The sequence below is a fragment of the Canis aureus genome, chromosome 38 (genome assembly GCF_053574225.1).
Source record: "Canis aureus isolate CA01 chromosome 38, VMU_Caureus_v.1.0, whole genome shotgun sequence".
Taxonomy (NCBI): domain Eukaryota; kingdom Metazoa; phylum Chordata; class Mammalia; order Carnivora; family Canidae; genus Canis; species Canis aureus.
The window spans coordinates 14,034,247-14,060,612 of record NC_135648.1 but is presented as its reverse complement, the minus strand read 5'-3'; the positions used below and the strand labels follow the sequence as shown (position 1 = coordinate 14,060,612).

The following is a 26,366-nucleotide window of genomic DNA, read 5'->3' as shown; positions in this document are numbered from 1 at the left end:
CTTCTTGGATGAGGCCATGAACTCCTCCTGGAAGTCTGAGTCTTATTTACCTTATTCATCTTTGTACTCCTAGAATTTAGCCCTGTTATCTGCATACAGTTCCTGATAAGGAAGTCTTTGCTGATTAAATGTGTGATTTAATCAGTAAGCTTACTGATAGAGGAAAATATGTACAAATTATGGTATAAGAGATTGTAAAATGGTGATGGGCGCCTTGGTGGCTTAGTTGGTGAAGCATCTGCCCTTGGCTCAGGTCATGGTCCTGGTGTCCTGGGACTGAACTCCACGTGGGGCTCCCTGCTCAGTGGGGAACCCGCTTCTCCCTCTGCCCCTTCCCACTGCTTGTGCAGTCTCTCATTCTCTCTCTCGCAAATAAATGAATAAAATCTTTTTTAGAAAAGTAAAAAAAGAAGACTAAAAATGGAGTATCTTTTACAGTTAGGAAAGTTAATAGAACTAGTATGAATGTAAAAAAAGTTTGTAGATTAGTAAAAATGCTGAAAATTAATTGAATTACATTTTGATTGATGAAGTAGGAGTTTCCTTTGGAGACTTTAGGATTTTAGGAAAAGGCTATACATTCTCTCTACATATATGCACAGAAAGAATAAATTCAGCATGCTTAGATTTGCTTTCCCTCGGTTGCTGATCTAAATGTATACCTTTATCATCCATACCAATTTCTAGGACTCCGGAAGCATTTTTCAATCCTCCTTCTCCATTACCAAATATATCAGATTGGTGTACAATCTTATTGATATTACTTCCAAATTGTTTATCACAATCCCTACAGTCACTATTTTCATTTTGTTCTCATAAAGGGCTATAAGGAAATAAACAGAGAATATTGAATTGAATTCATGAATGATATCCAAAGTTAAAACATTTTTCCCCAAAAGTTGACATGTTCATATTTCTGGGATTGTGTTCTAAATGTATGTCTAGTATTGAGAGTGATAGACTGATCACAAATTTTGTGACTGGTGGGGATTTTAAGGAGATATTTCAAATGGATATGATAAATCACCAATGCTGATTTCCAGCCAGAGCCTCAAAACCGGATCAAGACAGTATTTAAAAACAACAACAACAACAAAAACAAGTATCATATATCAAATGATTATCCAAATAAAATGATAGACAGCAGTCCCCAATTTTGAATACTGGTAATAAACTACATAGATTAAATGAAAAGCTTTGAAAATGATTTAACAGACTCTATGATATATCCTAAAAAATTAACAAAATGCATGTTTTGATCTTAATAGAGGTTATGGAAATTAACCTCTCCCCTCTCCAGGTTAATATATATATATATACACACACACACACACACACACACACATATATATACACACACACACACATATATATATAATCCATATTTTCTCAAATATTATATCCTCCTAACTTTATAAAACACCACGAAGCTTAAATATACTTTAAGCTGACTTAAATATACCATGTGTGGCCAAAGCTAAAAATCAAACTAATTGCTAGTTCTCCCTATTTATTTTAGAATAAGTTGACTGAGGTGTATTTACATCAATTGAAACACATTATTTTCAAGATTTTATTTTTATTTATTCATGAGAGACACAAAGAGAGAAAGAGGCAGAGACATAGGCAGAGGGAGGCTCCATGCAGGGAGCTCGATGTGGGACTTAAACCTGGGTCTCTAGGATCATGCCCTGGGCCAAAGACAGGCACTAAACCGCTGAGCCACCCAGGCATCCCAAAATGCAACCATCTTAGATGTACATTTCAACAAGCAATGACAAATTCATACACCTCTGTAACTACCACATTGAAATACAGAACATTCCCTTATCTCCAAAAGTTCCTTGAGTGTCATCACAATCAAACTCTCCACACCTCCATCTCCAGGTAGCCATTCACATTTGTGTGTTTTTGTTTTTTTTTTTTTTTTTGTGTGTGTGTGTGTGTATGTTTCACTATGGATATGACTTACCTTTCCTAGAATTTCTTATAAATGAAATAATTCTATAAATACTATTTTATGTCCGGATTCTCGCACTCAGCATGTTTTGACATTCACCCATGTTATTACAATAAAAAGGAGGGGAGGGGTTTAAAGTCCAGGTCAATTAGGTATCTATCATTAATTATATTTATAATTTAATTTATGTGTAAATAGAAACCAAAAAACCCCAAACAGATGTTCAAATTTTCAGATGTTACAAATTAATTTCAGCTGATACGTACTTTTCAATAATGATTTAGTATCATCAAAACATTCTTGCTTTGCTTCCCCTTCCCCTATCTACATATTGTAACTATGTAAAAGAGAGAGTATCAAACTTAAAGTTTCGGACAAGTAAAAAATATTAGGAGGCTTTATTTTTTTTTTTTTTTTTTTTTTTTTTTTTTTTTTTTTTTTTTTTTTTTTTTTAAATTTTTATTTATTTATGATAGTTACAGAGAGAGAGAGAGGGAGGCAGAGACACAGGCAGAGGGAGAAGCAGGCTCCATGCACCGGGAGCCCGATGTGGGATTCGATCCCGGATCTCCGGGATCACGCCCTGGGCCAAAGGCAGGCGCCAAACCGCTGCGCCACCCAGGGATCCCTATTAGGAGGCTTTATAACTTAATCAATGTATTTACTAAATATATAAGGCATTCCTTATCTGTTACATTCTAGATAATTCAGTGGCTCAAAATCTGTTCTTCAAATACATCATGAGTTATAGTTACTTAGCTAAATAAATATCTCATTGAAATACACACGACTTTTCAATACAGAATATTTCAAAACATTAATATTAAAAAATAAGTAGCAATATCCTTAAAATTATTAATTATAAGCCAAAAATTGTAATCCATTCTTCATTGACTAAAATAAATTACAAAGTAAAAGTGCCAATATAAAGTTTTGATACATGAAAGTTAAGTAGCAATATAATGAAAAATTAAGATACATTTTATATTTTAACAGTACTGTCAATTACGTTAAAAATGACAACTTTCATCTTTTAAATATCAGAATAAGACATTTCAAGATTTTCTAAACTTTCAATGTGTTAAATTATCAATAAACATTATATATGTGGGACACCTGGGTGGCTCAGTGGTAGAGCCTCTGCCTTCAGCTAAGGGCTTGATCCTGGAGTCCAGGGATCGAGTCCCACATCGGACTTCCTGCAAAGATCCTGCCTCTCTCTCTCTCGTGAATAAATAAATAAAATCTTAAAAAATATATATGTGTGTGTGTATATACATATATATATATATAGAGAGAGAGAGAGAGAGTGTGTGTGTGTGTATATATAAATAGAGAGAGGTAAATAAAAGATCTGTATTTCTCTTCTAGTCAGATTTTTCTATATATATTTCTGATTTTTTTTGTTTTTATAATATTTTTATTAGTAAAAAATCTATTTGTTTTAAAAATGTAATCCATATCAGAATGAATAAAATATATACAATTCAATTTCTTTTAAAGTTGGCACATAACTTTGTGTAAGTTTAACATGTATGATGTATTGATTTGATGCATTTACATACGCAATATGATTGCTATCATAGTGTTAGCTAACCTTCATCATGTCACATTATTATTTCCTCTTTGTGGTGAGAACATTTAAGATTTAGTGTCTTAGCAACTTTCAAATATACATTTTTGTTAACTATAATGTCAATGCTATGTATTAGGCCTCCATAACTTATTCATTTTCTAACTGCAAGTTTGTACCTTTTAACCAACATCTCTCAAATTGCCTCCCAGCCCAGGCCCTGGTAACAGCCACTCATTCTCTGCTTCTACAAGTATTCACCCGTAGACGAACATTTAGGTTATTTCCATATCTTGGTTATTGTGAATAATGCTGCAATAAACATGGGAGTAAAGATATCTCTTTGAAATATTGTATGAAATTAAATAACATACTCATATTTTCATTTATGTCCACCTATAATATTGTATATTGTTTTAGGAACCACTTGGTAAAATGAAATCATTAGCATCTCCACATTTTCACAAAATCCTTCTACCTTCCAACTTTTGGCAGCTAATACTTTTTACATAATGGAGATTTAGACTTCAGTGATTAATTTTTCATTTGCTTCCACACGAGTGTCTATTTGTGCTGCCTATTGTGCAAAGTATATAAAATGGAGAATGACAAAGTTTCACAAATATGAATCTTTAATGAGAGTGTCAAGGAATCAAATCCTTTTGTATTATTTCAATAGAAAATATTTGAATATTTCCCTATATTTTCTATGGTTTTGATACAATTCTGATCAATGGATAGATTAAAATCAAAATTATAGCTTATTCTAGTGCTGAAATATTGTTTTACATGATGAAAATGTCTGCTTGAATTTTATACCTATTATCAATACTGGAATTTAAGAGTTTCAAAATCTAAACTATTCTTTCAGGATAGTTTGTTAGAATTAGAGATCCTCTTATTTCATATATAATATTTTTTTAAAGATTTTATTTATTTATTAATGAGAGACACAAAGAGAGAGAGAAAGGCAGAGACAAAGGCAGAGGGAGAAGCAGGCTCCATGCAGGGAGCCTAATGTGGGACTCCATCCTGGGTCTCCAGGATTAGGCCTTGGGCTGAAGGTGGCGCTAAAACGCTGAGCCACCTGGGCCATCCTATATACCACATTTTTAATAATTATGAGTATGAATACTTTGAAAGTATAAAATTAAAAGGAAATCTAGCATCAACTTTATCTGCATATCTATCAATATGGTCTTATTATTATATGAGAAAGTGATATTACACAGGTACTGGAAGTAACACGTCAGTTCATGAATAAATTCATTTGTTCATGAAAAAAAGGTGGCAGAGGGACACAACATCACAGTAGTCTAACACTCAAAACACCTGCTAGGGTCATGCCATGTACTTTTCTAAATGAGTTCAATATCGGGAAAGCTACAGAAGATTGGTTCTTCCAAAAAGTTGCTGCTGCGGCAACTAACCATAATGAGCATAGATATCGTCAGGGATATATTTTTTTAAAGATTTTATTTATTTATTCATGAGAGACACAGACAGAGAGGCAGAGAGAGAAGCAGGCTCCTCACAGGGAGCCCGACGCGTAACTCGATCCCGGGACTCCAGGATCAGGCCCTGGGCCCAAGGCAGGTGCCAAACCCCTGAGCCACACAGGGATCCCTCTTCAGGGATATTAAAGGGAAATTACTTATCCATTTGGTCAAATGCACCAGCATAAATGAAAGTGGTTTAAAATCTGAATGGTAATTCCACATAATACCAAGGTAAAATTTTACCCAGAAAGATTTCGTTTTTAAAATTATAAAACAAAATTACATTTCTGAAACTTTAAACAGGTTTTACAAAACAAAAAATGACAGATGAGTCCAGAGTTTCAGAAAGGTTACAATGGAAACTTTCCAGCATCTATCGAAAATCATAGCCAAAAAAAAAAAAAAAAAAAAAAAGTGAAGTAAAAAAAGAAAATACATCCTTGGTATCTATGAAAAGAGAAAATTATGGAAAATGAAATAGTTTCCTATGGGGACTGACGAATGCACAATTTTGAATCCATGCTGTTTCCTAGATATTAAAACTAAATATAGTACATCTGCTCTACTGCATCAGAGATAATATATCACAGTGTGAAGTTTCATGATGATTATGTGTATTCAGCTGTTTTTTTTTTTTTTTTTTTTTTCTGGATATTGCTATTCCTTTGCTTTTTTCATTATCTGAGAGCAGGAAAGACTGCTTTTAAGGAACTAGCAAAAAAAAAAAAAAATAAAAATAAAAGAATTAAAAAATAAAAGAAAGAAAGAAAAAGAAAAACAGTAAGGGAATCCAGGTGACACAATAATGAAATGTGTAGCAAAGTAAAAATCCCATATTGGAAAGTGGGCTGCTTTTCAGACCCAGGACTGATTATGTTGTTGGATGACTAAATACTCCAGGGTAGTTCACTCCAGCAGCTGAGGTGCGGTCCAAATCGCTCATGCACCAGTTCAGCCATATGATATCATTTCTGCTTGATTGAAGAGAAACTACTAACTCAAACCCTTATTCTGAGTTAAAGTAATACAGATACAGTAGACAGGAGAGGGAAGCAAGGTATAATAGGTCTATACGTTTAAGGAAAAATGAAGAGCAAAGAATTATTTGGTACTACAAAAATGTTACTAGACTGTGCCATGAAGCCATCAACTACCCCAAATAGCATCATGAAAATGCGTAAAACTAAATGCTTGTTTCCTTTATGACTTATAAAGTAAAATAACAAAGTAAAATAACAAAATTTTCTCTATGCCAACTTAACAAGGGGAGATGAAAAAAACAGTCCAAGTACTTAATCATAATATTATTAATTATTTTTAAGGAAAATAAATGATTTAGAAACAAGTAATTGAAACATGATACTAATTAACTTTCAAATTACATACAGTAACCATAGTTTTCTTACTCCAACACATGTCCAAGCCAGGAATTTTAGATTTCGTGATCATGGACAGAAGCTTGTTATTAATGTGTTTTCCTTTCCTCAGTCTCTTCCATGAAATAGAATGCAAGGCTCATGCTGTGACTATGCAATATTGTTCCCTGCAAGAAACGATTTTGTTCTGCCTCAGAGGCAATATGTTTTTATGCTTAATTTTGCCCTGGGTAACCACAATGCTTGTTTATGTCCTTAAAATGCCTTTTAAAGAAATTGATTTCCATGAATCATCAATAAATCCTGCTTTACAATCTAATTCTCTCATTCTGAGCAGAGGAAAAAAATTTAAATTTTCTTGCTCTATCATATGTTTATTAATCATGATTAAGCAGTAGCATTTAATCACGTGCAGAGATACACAAATATATCTCTCTTCATATTTCAGCATTACTTTAATTATAGGCTTTTATTTAAAGTTTTGTCACTAGCTTAGGATCAGTTTAAAGTATAAAGAAATAATACAGCATAATAAAGCTATGCAACTGAATTTTTCCTATTGAACAAATACAGAATAAAATAAAGCTGTGTTCTAAAGACTAGGAGAAAGGGTCAGCTCCAGTGGCTGTGAGGAGAAAGAAAAATAAAATCCATTATTAATGATTGACAATACTGTTATATTAATTTTCATAGTATACATAACAGTGGGACAATAGAATATATCTCAGTTAAATGATATAATAAAATCATCAAAATTTGCATTTTGGAGACAAATTAGAGAGGTACCTTAAAGTAAAGTTGCCCATGTCCAAGTAGAAACAATCATTAGATTTAGATATTTAGTAATATTAAAAAAGGTTAAATGATGAGGTTCTACATTAAAAAAAAAAATCCTTCTACTTAAAGGAAAGAAAATAATCAAACTAATAATTTTAAAAAAGAATACTTCATTATTTTTAAATGTGTTTAGTATTCATCTGAATATTAAATGTTTTCAAAAATATTGTACTGTTTTTTTTTCAAAAATGTATGTGCTCATAAAAATTAAAGATATAACCACTGATGACTCACTTTTGAAAAGCCTACCAAACATATTTTTGTAAAATCAATAAACATATTCGATTGATGTAATTAATCTTCTAAAAAATGGTAATACATGCTGTTTTGTAAACTGTCTTTACTATTTATCAAATTTTCCATGGTCATTTTCCAACAGATTATTTTCCTGCATCATTATTTATACTGTTTTAGTAATATTCAAAATAACATGTTGGTCTTTTCCTTAGCAATCTCCTACTGATGAGCAATGCACTTTTCCAATTTTGCTATTAAAAATACCTTAAGAAAAACAATTATTTAATATTTACTAAAGATCCAACTTTGCCCTATCTAATGACTAACTTCTAAGGCCATGCATTTAGTGTTGGCATAACAAGTAACAACCTGCTCTCCAAAATTTCAATTTCAAACATCACACTTACTGACCACCATATTGTATGTTTCTAGTAAATGTTCTCCAGTATTTTGGCTGTAATAATATTTTTAACCCCACCAAGATTTAAATCCTACAAGTTTCTACCACATCAATACTTTAGGTCATCAGTGACCATGTACCCATAATTTCTCCAATCACTGTGACCTTACTGTTTAAACAAATCCTTCCCCCTAAACTCTAGGTATTATATTTAACCTACCTCAATACCTAATACAAACCACATATAAACATAGAGCTCTTGATATTCCAATCGTCCAATCCAACTCCTACTAGAGTCCTAGTATCTCAGCTAATGCCAACCACACAGTGCCAGTTGCTTAGGCCAAAATATACTTGTCATCTTTTCTTCCTCTTTTTAATTCTCCAGATCTAGTGTAAATCTAGTAAAACTAGATGACAAGACCTTACAAAATGTATCTGAACTGACCATTTTCACTCTGCATACTGTCCTCACATGGTCTAAAAAACTTGGGTTTCTTGACGACATTATTGCATTAGCCATTTAATTACCCAAACTTATGTCTTAGCTCACTGATCCTTCTTGACACAGCTGCCAGAATTGTAATGTGTAACTCATATATGGAATTGTGTCTTTATCTTCTTCTTCTTTTTTTTTTTTTTTTTAAGGTTATCTTCTTTAAACACTCTCATGGCATTATATATCCCTCAGGGTAAAAAAGAAAGTAGCTATGAGACCCTGTCTGACCTGGCTCTCCATTACCATAACAATCTCTCCTATTATTTCCATCCACCCTTGTTCATTCTCCTTCAGCCATCTCAGTATCCTTCTCACTATTCTTTGAGCACCACTAGGTACGTTCCATCTTTAGGAGCATGTCTTATGGATCTTTGCTTTGTCTTACAGATCTTTATTCAAAAATTCACACACTCAGTTATGTTTTATAACAAATTACAACAAATATAAGCCTCTAGAAATTGGTGTTTTATTGGTGTTTTTGAAGCTTGAGTGATGAGTAAATCAAGGGAATAATCACCATCAAAATCAAACAATAAAGATCACTGAACAGTCCACAGAGATATCAAAACCTGAAAATCCAAGAGATAATCCACTGGGTCAGTAAAATTATAGACAGTATTTCTAAGCTGAAGAGATAAACACAGAAGAGTAGGGTGAGAAAGTAAAAAGTGGATGGCTACATGATAGTAACTTCGAGATGCTTGAATGTTTTTATTTTCCAAGTACACCAGATTTCCTAGAGTTGGCTTAATTAAATTAAGGAAAATTATATATACTATGGAATATAGGAATCCTTATAACCTTATAAGAAGAATATGTTTAAGTTTTTTAGTAACCGGAACTTTTTTTTTTTCACATTCAGTTAAACATTATATTTGATTAAGGGGAAGAGTCAAAGATACATGCAAATGGAAAATTCATTTTGAGTATTTAGAAGACATTTAAATGTTTGCTGGAAAGAAAAAAGGAAAAATAAGTAGTAAGGGTTGTAGTCTTCCTCTAAAAAAAAAAAAGAAATTAAAATTTACTTCCTGTTCTTTCCTAATCACACACATGGACAATGAAGAGAATAATAAATCAATTTCTACTTAAAGTGGAATTCATGTTGGAACACAGAAGTTATTTAGTATATATTATAATGTCTCTGGATGGCAGGACTCTAAGGTAAGACTTGCTTCAATAGCAGTGGTATTCTTTTGGTTTATTGAATAGGAGTATTCAATTCCTTGGATCAAGCAATTTTATGAAGATTGATTTGACAAGAACCATTACTATAGAAAAGACTGGAGACAGGAAGAACAAAAATGTGGTCATCAAGACATGAGACTTGGGACAATGCATGTTGACTACAGTATGAAACACAGAAGACAGACTAAGGAACAGGGAGAGAGAGAAACCAATTTGTCTTAGTAATTAATTAGTTCATTATGGGACAAGAGTAACTAGTAATTACAGATAACTTTAATTCTAAGTAACTTATCAAAATACAGGATGCTTTGGTTTGTCATTGTTAAAGACTATTAACAGTAAGAATGTTAAAAATGAGCTTGTATGCAAAGCACATTTATATACACATTGCATTTTGATCCAAAAATATTTCCTTGACTTAGTTCCATATTCCAACATGTTTTTTAATTCAACAGAATTTTTTTAAAAGATTTATTTTTTATTTATTCATGAGAGACAGAGAGAGAGAGAGAGAGAGAGAGAGGCGCAAAGACACAGGCAGAGGGAGAAGCAGGCTCCATGCAGGCCGCCTGATGTGGGACTCAATCCTGGGACTCCAGGATCACGCCCTGGGCCGAGGCAGGGCAACCGTTGAGCCACCCAGGGATCCCTCAACAGAATCTTTAAAGTAATTTAACAATTTATATTTGCTTGAATTTTGAAGTTTCCTTTAAAGTGAATAAATATAGCCCTTTAAGATCATTCTAAAATATATTGATTACATTTTCATATCTGATCAAGTTGTAAACAGACTTTTAGAAACTTACATGTCTTTTAAGGAAAAAGTTTAAGTGAAAATTTGGTATATTTTTGCTTTCTAGTGAATAGATAATAATATCTAGAATTGATTGCTTTAAGTAAAAGATGCCCTTTTCTCAGCAAACTTCCTTCTCAATTAGTGTTGATTAAAAAGTGTCCTAGGGAGCAGCCACCATTGTCTGTACCAATTTACTATCATATAGCTTTCTATCCTTTTGTAGACATTTGTTTTCTAATAAGTAAATTGCAAACTGATATATTAAAAATGTCACTTTTTTTTTTCAATCCTGTGTTTTATTTGGAATGTAAAACCAGCCAATACAAACAATTCCCAGCCAATATCTAAAATGGCCAGAATAGGGCAGCCCCAGTGGCTCCGCAGTTTTGCGCCACCTTCAGCCCAGGGCGTGATCCTGGAGACCCAGGATCCAGTCTCACATCAGGCTTCCTGCATGGAGCCTGCTTCTCCCTCTGCCTGTGTCTCTGCCTCTCTCTCTCTCTCTCTCTCTCTATCTCCGTGTGTGTGTCTCTCGTGAATAAATAAAATCTATTAAAAAAAAAAGTTTAAAAAAATAAAAAATAAATAAAATGGCCAGAATGGATTTCCTATGTTAATGACATTATAAACATCCTGATAGTCTGACAGTTCTTTAGAACATATCTTTAGTAAAAATATGAGTGTCACTTTTGAGATAAGGATGTTTAGATAATGTGGAAAGTATGTAAAGTGAGTTATTTAACTAGTGTTAACTAAGCTATTATTTAATTTCCCTTCCATCAGGGCACAGATCAAGTTTCTTCTTGTAGAAGACAAGAGTGCTTCAGGGTGCCTCAACCTAGAACTGTCTTCTCTAGGAATTTTGCATAACCAATTCCTTTCAGTGTTTCAGGTCCCAGATTAAATGTCACATCCCTAGAGTTTGACTACTTCAGATTCTTCACATACATGAACTCATGCAGTATTTGTACTTCTGTAACTGATTTATAGCATAATTTCCTTTGGGTTCATCCATTTTGTCACATATAGAAGGACTCTTCTTTTTTAAGGCTGACTACTATTCTATATATTACATTTTTTTTTCCTATTTACCTATCAATGAACACTTAGTTTCTATACATTGCCTATTATGAATAATTCTGTAATAAACATGGGAGTGTAGATATCTTTTCAAGATCCTGATTTCAACTCTTCTGGATATATGTCCAGAAGTGGGGTTGCTAGATCATATGCTAGTTGTATCTTTAATATTTTGAGGACCTCCCAAACTAGTTTTCATAGCAGCTGCATCATTTTAAATTTTCAAAAGAGTGTGCAGGATTTCCAATTTCTCCACATCCTTGTCAACACTTATTGTGGGGGGTGGGGGTGTCTTTTTTTTTTATGATGCCATTCAAACAAGTGTGAAATAATCTCTCGTTGTGCTTTTGATTTCCCTGATGGTTACTGATGTTGGACATTTTTTTCATATACCTGTTGGTTATTTCTATGTCTTCTCTGGAGAAATGTTTATTCAAGTCCTTTGCTCACTTTAAAGCAATCTTAAGAAAGAACAAAGCTGGAGATATCACATTACTGATTTCAAAATTCAAAATATATTGCACTACAATAATTAAAACTGAAAGATTCTGGAATAAAACCAGATATACAGACCAATGGAACAGAACAGAACAGAAAGCTCAGAAATACACTCACTCAGAGTCAACTGATTGTCAACAAGGATTTCAAGAATACACAAATGCCAAAGGATGGTTTCTTCAAAAATGATTTTAAGAGGGATCCCTGGGTGGCACAGTGGTTTGGCGCCTGCCTTTGGCCCAGGGTGCGATCCTGGAGACCTGGGATCGAATCCCACATCAGGCTCCCGGTGCATGGAGCCTGCTTCTCCCTCTGCCTATGTCTCTGCCTCTCTCTCTCTCTCTCTCTTTCTGTGACTATCATAAATAAATAAAAATTTTTTAAAAATTTAAAAAAATGATTTTAAGAAAACTAGATTATCTACATGCAAAAGATTTTAGTGGACCCTTATCTTACACCATACACAAATATAATCCACAAATGATTTAAAGATTTAAACAGAAGACCAGAGGAGCACCTGGGTGGCCTAGCCCATTAATAGGCTGACTCTTGGTTTAGACTCAGGTCATCAATCATCTCAGGGTTGTGAGATGCAGTCCTGCCTCAGCTCTGAGCTCAGTGTGGAGTCTGCTTCAGTTCTCTCTTCCTCTGCCACCTCCTACCTCGTGCTCGCTTATGTGTGCACGTGCTCTCTCTCTCTCAAATAAATAAATCTTTTAAAAAAAAAATAAAATTAAAAAAAAAAATAAGCATAAGACCTGAAACTGTAAAACTGGAAGAAAACATAGGAAAAACCATGCCCATTGCCTGATGATAGTATCTTGGATTCAACAACCAAAAGCATAAGCAACAAAAACAAAAATAAAAAGTAGGGCAACATCAAACTAAAAGCTTCTGCACAGCAAAGGAAATGATCAACAGAGTGAAAAAGCAACTTACAAAATCAGAGAATATATTTTCAAACCATATATCTGATAAAAGGTTAATATTCAAAATATATAAGGAACTCTTACAACTCAACTCCAAAAACAAATAACTCCACCTCTTGATGACAGGAATTTCAAAATACCTATGGCCATTTCAAAACCATCATACATATATTTTCACATATATTCAGATACATATTCATATGCTGTGTAACTTGAACTACATTGTCTTAGATTATATTATTTCTTCTGACAGTTTCTGGCAATAGTAGTCTTTATTTCTGAATTCTCTGACTTAAGACAAGAAAAAGATGGAAATGATGCAGGCTGTCCATTTTATGAGTATATTATCTAAATTTTCATTCTAACATACAACTTAATCTTGAATTAGGTATGTACTGATGAGACAGTAATGATTGAAAATGTCTCTATAAAAATGATAGAAAAATATGTTTGGTGACACAATGTGATCTCTTCATATATCTGTTGGTTATTTTGATGTCTTCTCTGAAGAAATGTTTATTCACCTCCTTTGCTCATTTTAAAGCAATCTTACGTTACTTACTATTTTATGATATTCTCGATCATATTATATAGGTTTATTTTTTTTATCTGGAGAATAAAATTACCCATGTCTTTAAGGACTGCTCAGGATTTTATTGCAACTACATATTTTATTGCCTTTTTAAAAGTAACTTTAAACAATAGAAAAATAAAAGAGTTTGGCATTTTTTTCATTTCTATTTTTAAATAGAAAACAAGTAAACACAAAACAGACCTAACAAAACTTCATAGAAACTTCACAGATACACTTTGATATTTTTCCCTCAAAATTGAGACAACAGGGGATCTCTGGGTGGCGCAGCGGTTTGGCGCCTGCCTTTGGCCCAGGGCGCGATCCTGGAGACCCGGGATCGAATCCCACATCGGGCTCCCGGTGCATGGAGCCTGCTTCTCCCTCTGCCTATGTCTCTGCCTTTCTCTCTCTTTCTCACTGTGTGCCTATCATAAATAAATAAAATTGAATTAAAATTAAAAAAAATTGAGACTACACTATGTCTAAGAAACATATTTCTAGGTATGACAAAAGCTCTGACTCTCCCAAGTTGTCTACATAAAAGGATTAAGGTCTGAGTCACTCTAGTGTCAGCTCTGCTGGAATTAGCTCTGCTGACATTAAGTGAATTTGTATTACCAGGACTTGAGCAGGGAAATCTGCCTTGTTTGATTTACTGCAAGTTTTTCATGTCCTTTGTCATATTAAGTTGCTCTTCAGTCTTTATGTTTATCCATTTGCATTTACCTTGGAAATGTGATTATTTACTAAAAGTGAGAAAATAATTATATACATTTGGTTCTTTCATATTTTTTCTTTCTTCCCAAGAGGTGCCGTCTATGAGGTATCACTCTTAAGATATTGTTCATAAAACCTAACTACTAGGAAAGTGATGTGTTAGATAAAGGGTATTGTTGAATGTTTTTCTTCATTTATTTATATCTCTAACTTTGGTATATTTAAGTAGCTTCAATATTTTGTAGCATTAGTTTGTCTCAGGAACTAGCATTTTTAAATGAATTTCACCGTCTTTATTTTCTTCTTGAACAGAATTTTAAAATACTGTAATACTCTACTATAATCACTATGACATTAAAATAATGTCACAAGGATGCCTGATTTTATTTTAATTTTTATTTAATTTTTTAGATGCCTGATTTTATAACTGAAAATTACATCTATGCATTTTTACTATGTGTATATATATATATATATTTTTTTTTTTTACTATAATATAGTTAAGCTTTAATTTTCAGTGATTTTTTTTTAATGCTGCTAAGTCAACTACTTTAGTTGGTCTAAACTTTTTCAATTTGTTCTTCTGAGAATCCATGGTTTCCTCTTTGCTAAGAATCATTCATGAAAGAAAGATTGATCTGCAATATTGAAGTGGATTTTGAAGGCCCAAAGTGAAAAATACTTAGCAGCCTTGGTGCATGATGCCCCCAACAGCAATTGTCTACTTCTGAATCAAAAGTAACTTTTGGCTTCTAAATTAAATAATATTTTTTTAATTAAGTTTTTACCAACCCCACCCCACCCCCAACCCCCGCAGCCCCAAAATTAACAATGACTGACCTGGAAATTAGCAATGTCATTACTACATCCTAAAAGCTAGATTTAGGGATTTGTGGTTTGTTGTTGTTTTTCTACTTAGAAACTTGAAATATGAGTTGCATACTGATAGTCAAATAAAATAATTAAATGAACTTTATCAACTCAGGATAGACATTCAAGTAAGTCTCAGCATCTTGAACTATAATGGTAGGTAGATGACATGATGAAATATTTTAAATGATAACAGAAAGTTGTTTCTAACTTATTTGAATACATAAATTGCTTTGAGTGGTGAGCAGTAAAGAAATTGCAGTTTGTCATGTTACTTTCCCAACATTTTAAATATTAACTGGTCTCATAAACTTTGTGTAGGAAATAATATATATTCCTTCTCTAATAAAAACAAATTTGCAAGTCAATATAATTCCTACTTTTTCAGAAGTTGAAGATTTATCTTAGTAGAGAACCAATTTTAGAAAAAATTACAAGATTTTTTTCTCATTAAGTGCCTGACTCATTAATAAAGCAACATGAATTAGGAACACTTCTTTCCCTAGAAATGATATGTAACATTTATTTTGGGGATGCTGTGCAAACTTGTAGAAATTTTACTATGCATAATTACACTGGACATGCATGTGAGTTTTATAAATTTATTTTTAATTATCCTGTCAGCACTGCAAATTAATCACTGTTACCTCAATTTTTTTAAATGGTGAAATTCATGTCCAGAGTAAAAACATAATACCATCTTCTGAGCCACCTTTAAGCTAAGGGTAGGTCTCTAAAGAAAGGTGAAGTTGTAAACCATTAGCCCACAAGCTTTGCAGCTGAAGAATAGGCACAGTGGCAGGATGCTAATGGCGTTATCTGGGAGGGAAACCAAAAGCCTTTAATACCACCGAGGAGAGAAAGCACACATTCGGTCTGTCATCCCTTCTGTAAGCAGGCAATATATCCATTCAACCAAGATTTATTGAGAACCAGCTATGGGTCAGCAACTATACTAAAAACCATGGATATACAGACTAAGAAATATGGCTTCTGCCCTGGAGGATTCTTCAGTGCAGTTGTGAAGACTAGAGTATACAGATAATTACAAGATTGAACTGAAATACTGGAGTAGAGGAATCTACAGATTTCTCTGGGGGCACACAGAATGTGAAAAATTTCATCTTCCAATAGGTACATTTCCTCAGACTTTAATTCTTTAGTTTTCTATTTTCCTCCATTAACTTTTATCTTATTTCTTTATATATTTTAGCTGTCTAAATAAAAGGCCATCTCCCCTTTGCACATTGAATTACCATCTGTTTTAATTACAGTAGAGCAGTGAACCACAAAGCTTATCGCTTTTTGTTCTTTTTAATATTTATTTATTCATGAGAGACAGAGAGAGAGAGAGAGGCAGAGACACAGGCAGAGGGAGAAGCAGGCTCCATGCAGGGAGCCTGACGTGGGACTCAATCCTGGGTCTCCAGGATCACGCCCTGGGCTGAAGGCGGCACTAAATCGCTGAGCCACCGGGCCTGCCCCAAAGCTTATCTCTTAAACACAATGCATGCCAAGCTTAAAAAGAGGATTCATGTTTTCCTTAACTACTAGAAATTTTAATGTATTTTCTAAAATATATTCCAATGTTCTTCTTCTAAACACTTTTTAAAAATATTATAAAGAAGCTATGTTTTAATGAACTATTAAGAATTTATATATTTTATTTTCCAATAAAAAGATGGCATAATAGTCTACTACCCAAGCAAATACCAGTTAAAATATTCTCATTGTTGACAAAAGAAGTAATGTAATAGGTATTTTGTTCCTTGATCAAACATTTGGTATATGCACATATAATTTTAGAAGTAACCACACTTTTGTAGACAACTGTGTTTCCTTTCCATTTTTCAAGTGATTATTTATGATTGTACATAAATCAGTCAATGAGCTTTGTAAAGTAACTGACATAAGGCAGCCCCAAACTATCCATATATATCATATCATCCTTGCTGTTTTTTCTATATAGAAGATTTTGGAAATTGTAAGTAGCATTAAAATAAGTATGAGCAATCATTTATAGTAATCCAGGCCTCTCTTAGATGCCACAGTACATAATTTCTTCCATATTACAGTGAATATTTTGACAAAAGCTCTAACCTCTAACCTTAACCTTTGTTTAGTATGAGACATTCATTAAACTGAATTTAACATGGACCACTTTTTGACAAAATGTCTAATTAAGCATTCTGCAGAATCAATGATCATAGGACACTTTTTGGGATAGGCTGTTCTAAAACAATTTACTGTTTTTATCCCTCTACTAATTTTTATTTAAAGAACATAATTTTACCAGAAAATACACCAGGAAGCAAATCCAATGATTTATAGTGTCTATTTTCTTTAAGTTTCTTTTAATTTTTCATTATTAGTTGAAAAACTAATGTTTTAGTGATAATGCAAATACAATCACAGTGCTAGCTGTGGGAATACACAAATAGAGGTGGAAAAGTTAGTCAGTGGATCAAATCTGGCTTGCCACTGGGCCAAATCCAGACACACCAATTTGTTCATTTGTCTACAGTTGCTTTTGGTCAATAGCAGGAGTGAATAGCTGCTGCAATAGACAACATATGGCCCACAAAGTCAAAAATATTAACTCCCAAGTCCTTTAGGAAAAAGTTTATTGATACCTGACAGAGAATGTTTAGGCATGGCTTCTACCTTCAGGAAGGTTAACATCTAATGAGTTTTCTCTAATAAACCCTAACCAAGATGTGGCTTTCTTTTCATAATTTTGAGATTTACAAAAAAGAAAACAATTTAGCTAGAAATTACATCATAGATAGAATATATTATTTTTCTTTCATGATTCATATTGATATACACTCAGATTGATGTATCCCTGGAGATGTATATTCTTTATGATTATGTATCAAGAGATATTTCTAAACTCTTTTGACAGCCCCAAATCAAAATACTGATGCCATCTCTGTATCTCTCAACCATCCTCAGATTACAAGCTATGCAACACTGATGGTTATAAATATATGAATTTGGAAACCATACCTATTTTGAGCTTACACCACACAACCCTACTGCTGCAGTTATCATATTTTATTTTTTCTTTCTTTAAAAGAATATTCTTCAGACAAAATTGTAAAAATATTTTTAGAGCAAGGATTGTTTTACTTTTGAGTTTTTATTATCTAGTATAATCGTAAAGACTCTACAAATACTGTTATATAAATTAGTGGATATGACAGATTTATTGCCTATGGATTAGTAATTAAAACTACTAACTTGATTGTTATAAATTTAAATAATCCAGTAGTGAAGATTTGGTTTTATATAATATCAATGCCCCCAGCCATTCATTTACTTTTCAGTCAAATGTATGGCAATCACTTTTGTATTACGTAACTAAAAACTGTATTTCATTGCTAAGATTTGAAAAGAGGAAAGAATTTTGCTGAAATGTAAACATTTTGCTTTGCCATATGTTTGCTAGTTGTGTTAATAGATTCAATTTAAACATTTAAAAAATTTTGAACAAATTCCTTTCTTTCTGACAGTTCCAAAAAAACCAAAATTAACTATGTTAACATAATAAAATAAATGTGTTAAAATTAGTTATTGGAATCAGAAAAATTTATTGATATCACTTTATGCTATAGAAATAGCCAATCATCTGAAACAGAGAACTTTGAGATGAAAATTGTTTTTCTTTCAAACATCTAATTTCAAAAGACCAATGGGGAAAAAAGAATCTTATAAAACAATGGTAATTCAAGGAATGCATAATTAAAAGTAGTATGGTAATATATACCTTATATTATTCTCTATACTACATTATAAAATAAAATAGAATATAATTACATAAAAAGTTGGACTTTTAGGGACGCCTGGGTGGCTCAGCGGTTGAGCATCTGCCTTTGGCCCAGGGGCAATCCTGGAGACCGGGATCGAATCCCACATCGGGCTCCCGGTGCATGGAGCCTGCTTCTCCCTCTGCCTATGCCTCTGCCTCTCTCTCTCTCTCTGTCTCTCATGAATAAATAAATAAAATCTTTTAAAAAATAGTATTATATATTATAAATATATCACTAAGGTAGCCAAATGAAAACACATAAAACAATAATCAGGCATCTAGTTCTCATGTTTTGAAAAATTAAATATCATTCACTGTTACTTAATAATTAAAATTGAGCTAAATAAGAATAAGAATATCTATTCTTCACAAAGAAACACCATAAAGTTTCCTGAATGCTAGGAGATCAAATTTCTCCTAATACTTAAAGTTATTAACATGAAAGGACATTTAAGAACCAGGACTATAGAAAGTATGATGTTTCTAGGTTTCACCTCAAAACTGGGTATCTTGAAAATATACCTGGACGTTATTCTCCATCCAGATAATATTAACTTCCCTATCATTTAAGAGCTGACATAAAGCCACAGCCTGTCTATGAGTTATTGTATTATGGAATTTACCTCTCTTATTAAAAACTTTTTTTTTTTTTTTTTTTAGATTTTATTTATTTCTTCATGAGAGACAGAGAGAAGGCAGAGATATAAGAGAGGGAGGAGCAGGCACCTCGCGGGGAGGCTGCTGTGGACTCAATCCTGGAACTCTGGGATCACACCCTGAGCCAAAGACAGATGCTCAACCGCTGAGTCACCCAGGACTCCCAAAAAACAACATGATCTTTGAAGGTGTACTCTGTGCTGTGTCAGACACAGGGCTAGGTATAGCAAACAGATCCAAAGGTGAATAAAGAAGCTCAAAGAAGCTCACTATAAATTGGGAATAAAACAAAATATAAACATCATTATGGAAAAATTTGCTAAATGTTATAGAACATCCTCTTGCTTTGTATCACTATAAAAATAACTCTCCACATAATCGCTATCAAATTCTACACTGTAATATTCCATATTACTTATGTCAACTCTATTTAATTAAACATCAGTATAATTGTTTTCCTTACAAGATTCTTCACTATGTATGGCCTTCTGCTTTTGTCTCTACTTAGAACAAGGACAAAGCCTATCTTGTTCACTGATGTAGTCTGTACTTCCTACCCAATGCCTCGATTAATACTAGAACTCTGTCCAAGAATTAAATCTCTAAGATTCTTAGTCATCTTCACACAAATAATTTATATTCTCTCCCTCGTGTCATAGCCTTATTTTCAAATTCCCACTTTCGTCTTTGCAAATATAATCAACTTAAACAGTACTCTATTTAATATCTCATATCTTTTTGTTATTGTTGTCTTATCTTTTACCTCTACATATTATAAATTCATCAGTGTGTTAAACATATCATTAGTTATTTCTGGCTCTACTGTTATTGATGAAAAGTCAGTAATAATTCTTACCATTGTTTGCCTGTACGAAATTTTGTTTTCCTTATGGTTGGTTTTAAGATTTTAATTGATTTTCTACAGTTTGACTAACTTTCCTCAATGTGCCTGGTGATTATATTTATGCCTCTTGTGGCTTGCTCAGCTGCTGTAACCCAAATGTAATTTTCATAGAATTTTAAAGTTTTAACTTTTTTTCCCAAAATGTTTTCTCTATCCTGATGTGTTATGTGGTATTTTCCTACTCAGGTCTCTAAAACTGTTCATTTTTCTTCATTACCCTTGTGTTCTTCAAATTGATAATTGATAATTGTGCTCAATCTACTGGCTCTTTCTTCTATAATTTTAGGTAATTCCAGAATTTATTTTCTATTGAATATTATTGTTTCTATCTGATGAGATTAGCACTTATAATTAATTTAGACATTTTTTTCGTTTAATTAAGTTACTTAAAATGGATGCTTTAAATGTGTAGTCTAATCTCTGTACCATTTCAGATTGTTGTTTATTAACTGTTTTTCCCTGTCTAGGGATTACATGGATTCTTTTGCTTCTTTGTAATATCATTGATGGGAGGGTAACAGCTTTACTGAGTTAAATTTAATATACAATATAATTAAACCATTTATTAAAAGTGAGCAGGACAACTGTTTTTAGTTTTTAGTACACTTAACAGAGTTATGCCACCACCATGATCAATTTAAGAATATTTCCAACACTTCTCATCAAAAGAAACCATGCACCTTTCAGCAGTTATTCTGTTTTCCTCCATTGATCCACTTTTATTCTCTGCAGATTTTCCTATTCTATACGTTTAATACAAACATAACCATACAATACACGTCTTTTATGTCTAGTTTTCATTCAGCCTAGTATTCTTAAGGTCCATCCATGTTGTAATATCCATACTTCATTTGTTATAGGGGTTCCTTACCAAAGGAGATATTCTTTATTTTGCCAAATGAAGTTCTTAAATACACCCCAAGCCCCTATTATATACATCTTAATTTTATAAAGACATTTTCACACACATAAAAAAAAAAATTAGAGCATAATCCACAACAAGGGGTTCCTAAAAATTTTTTAAACTTAGCTCCATGAGAAACAGCATTTCATACCGTGGGCCACTAAAAACTTCCGGTGACATTTGGAAAACTTGCGGCCATTCACACCCTGTGGGGTTCCCCTTTCTTCACCTGTAAACCACAAGCTGCACTAGATGACTCCTCCCTTTTTCCATTTATGTATTCTTAAACTGTTTTTTTTTTTTAATTTTTAAATTTAATTGTTTTAAATCTAAAAAAAAAAAAATTTGTTTTTTAATACACCCATTACGTGCCTGGCACTATGCTCAGCATGATGGCTTTTAACCAATCTATAATTTTATAGTCTTTCATCAGTAAATTCACATTTCCTAGTTGCTTTAAATTCCAAACAGTGGTGGACTAGGCTGAGGTCGCAAAAGAAAGTTCAAAAGGAAAAACGCTGTATATAAAGGCGGATGGGCGGGTGGGCTCAGAGAGGGGTACGTCGTAGTGTTTTAGGGCCGGGCTTCACAAAAGGGGTGGCATTTGGAAGGGTTCGCCAGCCAGGTCGGGGGTGGGCAAGGATCAACTGGAAACCAGGCACCTGCACGGCGGTCCCGCGCTAAGGTCGGGGGAATTTACCTTGGAGACCAGCCTGCTGTGCCGGCTTTTCCGCAGAATCCCGAGTGGGCCAAGCGGCGCGGAGACAAGGCGAGGCCCGCAGGAGGAAGAGACCAGACGTCGGCAAACCCCTAAGATGACCCCTAAGATGCTGCCGCACTGCACGGCGAGGGAGGGGCCGGGCTGCGGGCAGTTTCGGGGCAGAACTAACGGCAGAACGCACCCTCGGTGCCCCCACGAACTCCGTGAAAGAGCGGGCCTCTTTTCCTCGGACTTCTGACCGTGTCTTCACACCATCCCGGCCATCACTCCTCGCCCACCTCACCCGGTCAGGGCAGGGCCTGGCGCCAGGTCTCAAAACTCCAGGTCCCAGCGGTGCTTCCGGTCCCGAGAGCACAGCCTTGTGGGTAACTCGACACGTGCCTGAGATCCCGCGAGATCTCGCGCCCGTTCAGGGGCACCTGATGCGCAAGCGCGAGGCCTCGTCCTCCATCCTTTTTGAGAGCAGGTGTGCTCTCCACAGGTACTCGATACTTTCTTCTCGATATTTTCTTTACTTCTCCATTCATGGACATTTGGTTGTTTCTGCTTTGTGAAGGTTACTCGTAATTGTTGTATTTATGAGCCTTCCTGTGTAAGTGTCTCCGAACCTCCACTTTATTTCTCTTAGGTACATTGCTAGGAGTGGTATTGCGAGGTCAAGATAATTCCATGTTTAATTTTTGAGAAATGGCCAAACTTTTTGCCAAAGATACTGCATTATTGTACATTTCTACCCGCAATGTATGAGGGTTTCAATTTCTCCATATCTTCACTCGTTATCCATCTTTTTTTAATTTTTATTTATTTATTTATTTATTTATTTATTTATTTATTTATTTTTATTTATTTATTTATTTATTTATTTATTTTTAAATCATGGCCATCCTAGGGGATGTGAAATTGTGTCTCACTGTGGTTTGGGTTTGCATTTGCTGGCTAATGATGTTGAGCATCTTTTTTGTTGTTGTTGTTCTTGCTGGCCTTTTTGAGATATTTTGAGAAATACCTATTTGGAGCCTTTGTTTATTTTTTAAAGGAGTGATCTGTCTTTTTATTAAGTGGTAAGAATTCTTTATACATTCTGGACACAAGCTTCTTATCAGAAATATGATTTATAGGAAGCCGCCACCTCTGCTGGAGGCCGCAGCCAGACCCGCGCCGGAACCATGTTTCCCAACCAGTATGACGATGACGTCACTGTTTGGAGCCCTCAGGGCAGGATTCATCAAATTGCATACGCAATGGAAGCTGTCAAACAAGGTTCAGCCACACTTGGTCTGAAATCAAAAACCCATGCAGTGTTGGGTGCGTTGAAGACAGCACAGTCAGAGCTTGCAGCTCAGCAGAAGAAAATTCTCCATGTTGATAACCATATTGGTATCTCAATTGCGGGACTTACTGCTGATGCTAGACTGTTGTGTAATTTTATGCGCCAGGAGTGTTTGGATTCCAGATTTGTATTTGAAAGACCTCTTCCTGTGTCTCGTCTGTATCTCTAATTAGAAGCAAGACCCAGATACCAACACAACGGTATGGCCGGAGACCATATGGTGTTGGACTGCTTATTGCTGGTTATGATGATATGGGCCCTCACATTTTCCAAACCTGTCCATCTGCCAACTATTTTGACTGTAGAGCCATGTCCATTGGAGCCCGTTCTCAATCAGCTCGTACTTACTTGGAGAGACATATGTCTGGGTTTATGGAGTGCAATTTGAATGAACTGGTTAAACATGGTCTGCGTGCCTTACGAGAGACACTTCCGGCAGAACAGGACCTAACTACAAAGAATGTTTCCATTGGAATTGTTGGTAAAGACTTGGAGTTTACGATTTATGATGATGATGATGATGTATCTCCGTTCCTGGAAGGTCTTGAAGAAAGACCACAGAGAAAGGCACAGCCTGCTCAACCTGCTGATGAACCTGCAGAAAAGGCTGATGAACCAATGGAGCATTAAGTCACAAACCAGTCTACATGTGTATTATCAAATATGTAAGAATGCAGGAGCCCTTACTGATGACAGTAATCTATACTTTGAACCAAAAGATGCAGCGTGGTCTTCTGGTATGTTTTAGGAATCGGTCCAGATGTGTTTTTCCCAAGTAACTTGTCTGAACCATATAATGTGTGCATTTTTCTTTGAGAGGGTCTATATAATCATTTTCTAGAAAGTATAGTTATCTGTACTAATGTTTTTATATGAAGAACATAGTGTCTTTGTGGTTTTAAAGACAACTGTGAAATAAAATTGTTTCACCTGCCTGTGAAAAAAAAAAAAGAAATATGATTTACAGATTTACAGGGGTGCCTGGATGGCTGAATGGGAAAAGGGATGAGTCATCTAGTGCAGCTTGTGGTTTACAGGTGAAGAAAGGGGAACCCCACAGAGTGTGAATGGCCACAAGTTTTCCCAATGTCACCGGAAGTTTTTAGCGGCCCACAGTACAAAATGCTGTTTTTCATGGAGCTAAGTTTAAGGAAATTTTAGGAACCCCTTATTACAGATTATGCTCTAATTGTGTGTGTGTGTGTGTGTGTGTGTGAAAATGTCTATAAAATTAAGATGTATGTAATAGGGGTTTGGGGTATATTTAATAACTTCATTTGGCAAAATAAAGAATATCTCCTTTTGGGGATCCCTGGGTGCCTCAGTGGTTTAGCGCTGCCTGCAGCTCAGGGTCTGATCCTGGAGACCCAGGATCGAGTCCCACGTCGGGGTCCCTGCATGGAACCTGCTTCTTCCTCTGTGTGTGTCTCTGCCTTTCTCTCTCTCTTTCATGAATAAATAAATAAAATTCTTAAAAAAAAAAAAGAAAAGAATATCTCCTTTTTGTAAGCACGCGTATAACAAATGAAGTATTGATACTACAACATGGATGAACCTTAAAAAGACTATGCTGAATGAAAAAAGCCAATCATGAAAGACGTGTATTGTATGCTTTTATTTGTATTAAATGTGTAGAATAGGAAAATCTGCAGAGAATAAAAGTGGACTAATGGAGGAAAACAGAATAACTGCTGAAAGGTGCATGGTTTCTTTTGATGGAAAGTAATGACCCATGCCTGACATGGGACTGGATCCCAGGACTCCAGGATCAGGCCCTGGGCTGAAGGCGGTGCTAAACCACTGAGCCACCCGGGCTGCCCACAATTATTTGTTGAAGAGAACTTTCCCCACTGAATCATCTTGGCTCTTATTGATAATAGTTGTTTTGTTTTTTGTTCTTGTTTTTTATTAAATACTGGATATTGTGGATACTATCTTGTAGAAATGCAGAATTCGGTTACCTTTTTCTACTTTTTTTCTTTGTTTAAGCTGGCAGTTTAGTCATTGATGGATCCTTTGAATTTATTTAGACTTGTTTTCGTACCTTGTTGATGTGGACCAAGGGAAGCCGGAGGTGTTTCCTACTGCAACTGAGCAATACTTAAATTTCATAACCTCTAAGAATTTTCTTCAGCACTTGGGTTTCAGCTTTGTTAAGGTGTGATTCTTACTCTGAGGCCTTTCTGGCATCTCAGCTATATGTTAATGAGAGCTCTCCCTCTAATGGTGGGGCAGGATATCCCCAGACACTGCGTTTTTTTACAACTTCCCCATGACCAACCAGCACTGCTTCATTGCTATTCACCCCTGCAGAGGCTGTTATTTGTTAAGACTTGAGGGTCTCATTTTGTGTATTTTTTAGCCCTTGTACACAGGCAGGGGTTTTAACCTGACCTATGAAACTCCCATTTTGCAAAGTGCTGCTCTCTCTTATGATTCACCCCACAGATTCCACCCACTTCAACCTACCTCAAACTAATTACTCTCTCCTCAGGTTTTTTTTTTTGTTTGTTTTGTTTTTTTGTTTTGTTTTGTTTTGTTTTATTTCATCCTCTATTAAATAGAGTCCCAGTTCTGAGCTGTGGTTGAGTGGGAAATTATCCACAGATACATAGCTGGGAATAACTCAGATTCTTGAGTTTCCTTTTGTAAGGGTACCAGAGCCTTGTGCTGCTTGTTTCCATTGCTTGAAAATAGTTATCCTTTATAATGGGAGAGCTAGTGTGGACACCAGTATGGCTATTTGATGTAGACTTTAAAAAAAAAAAAACAAACAAACTTTTTATTGGGAGTATATTTGTTTCATACCAATTGCAATAACAAAAATCTAAGAAAACTGAAAAATGCCTGCTGTAAATTAGCTGAATTATTTGAATGCAATTCAAATTACTACAAATCACTTAGTAAAGAGTACAAATAATACTGTTACAAGAATGATAACAAGGGGAAAATTATTCTAAAGAAGTGGAATTCTCAGCTGGAGGAGATAATTAGGTAATGAATGGT

The 26,366-nt window shown here is 34.5% G+C and overlaps 1 long non-coding RNA gene and 1 pseudogene across 16 annotated transcripts in view; one reads left to right on the top strand and one right to left on the bottom strand.

The window, feature by feature from the left end:
• Positions 1–22,399, bottom strand: part of LOC144307445 (uncharacterized) — a 478,537-nt gene extending 456,138 nt beyond the window's left edge. For 4 of the 15 annotated variants that reach the window (XR_013374318.1, XR_013374319.1, XR_013374329.1 and 1 more), the window contains exon 1: positions 22,010–22,399. This is a non-coding gene — a long non-coding RNA (uncharacterized LOC144307445). The remainder of the gene's footprint in view (positions 1–22,009) is intronic. The other 11 variants (XR_013374322.1, XR_013374326.1, XR_013374324.1 and 8 more) reach the window with 5 other exon arrangements.
• A 60-nt stretch (positions 22,400–22,459) lies between these two features.
• Positions 22,460–24,315, top strand: LOC144307444 (proteasome subunit alpha type-1 pseudogene; annotated as a pseudogene). Its single transcript, XR_013374316.1, has 2 exons — positions 22,460–22,511; positions 23,149–24,315. The product of XR_013374316.1 is annotated as a proteasome subunit alpha type-1 pseudogene (transcript).
• Positions 24,316–26,366: the final 2,051 nt, after the last annotated feature.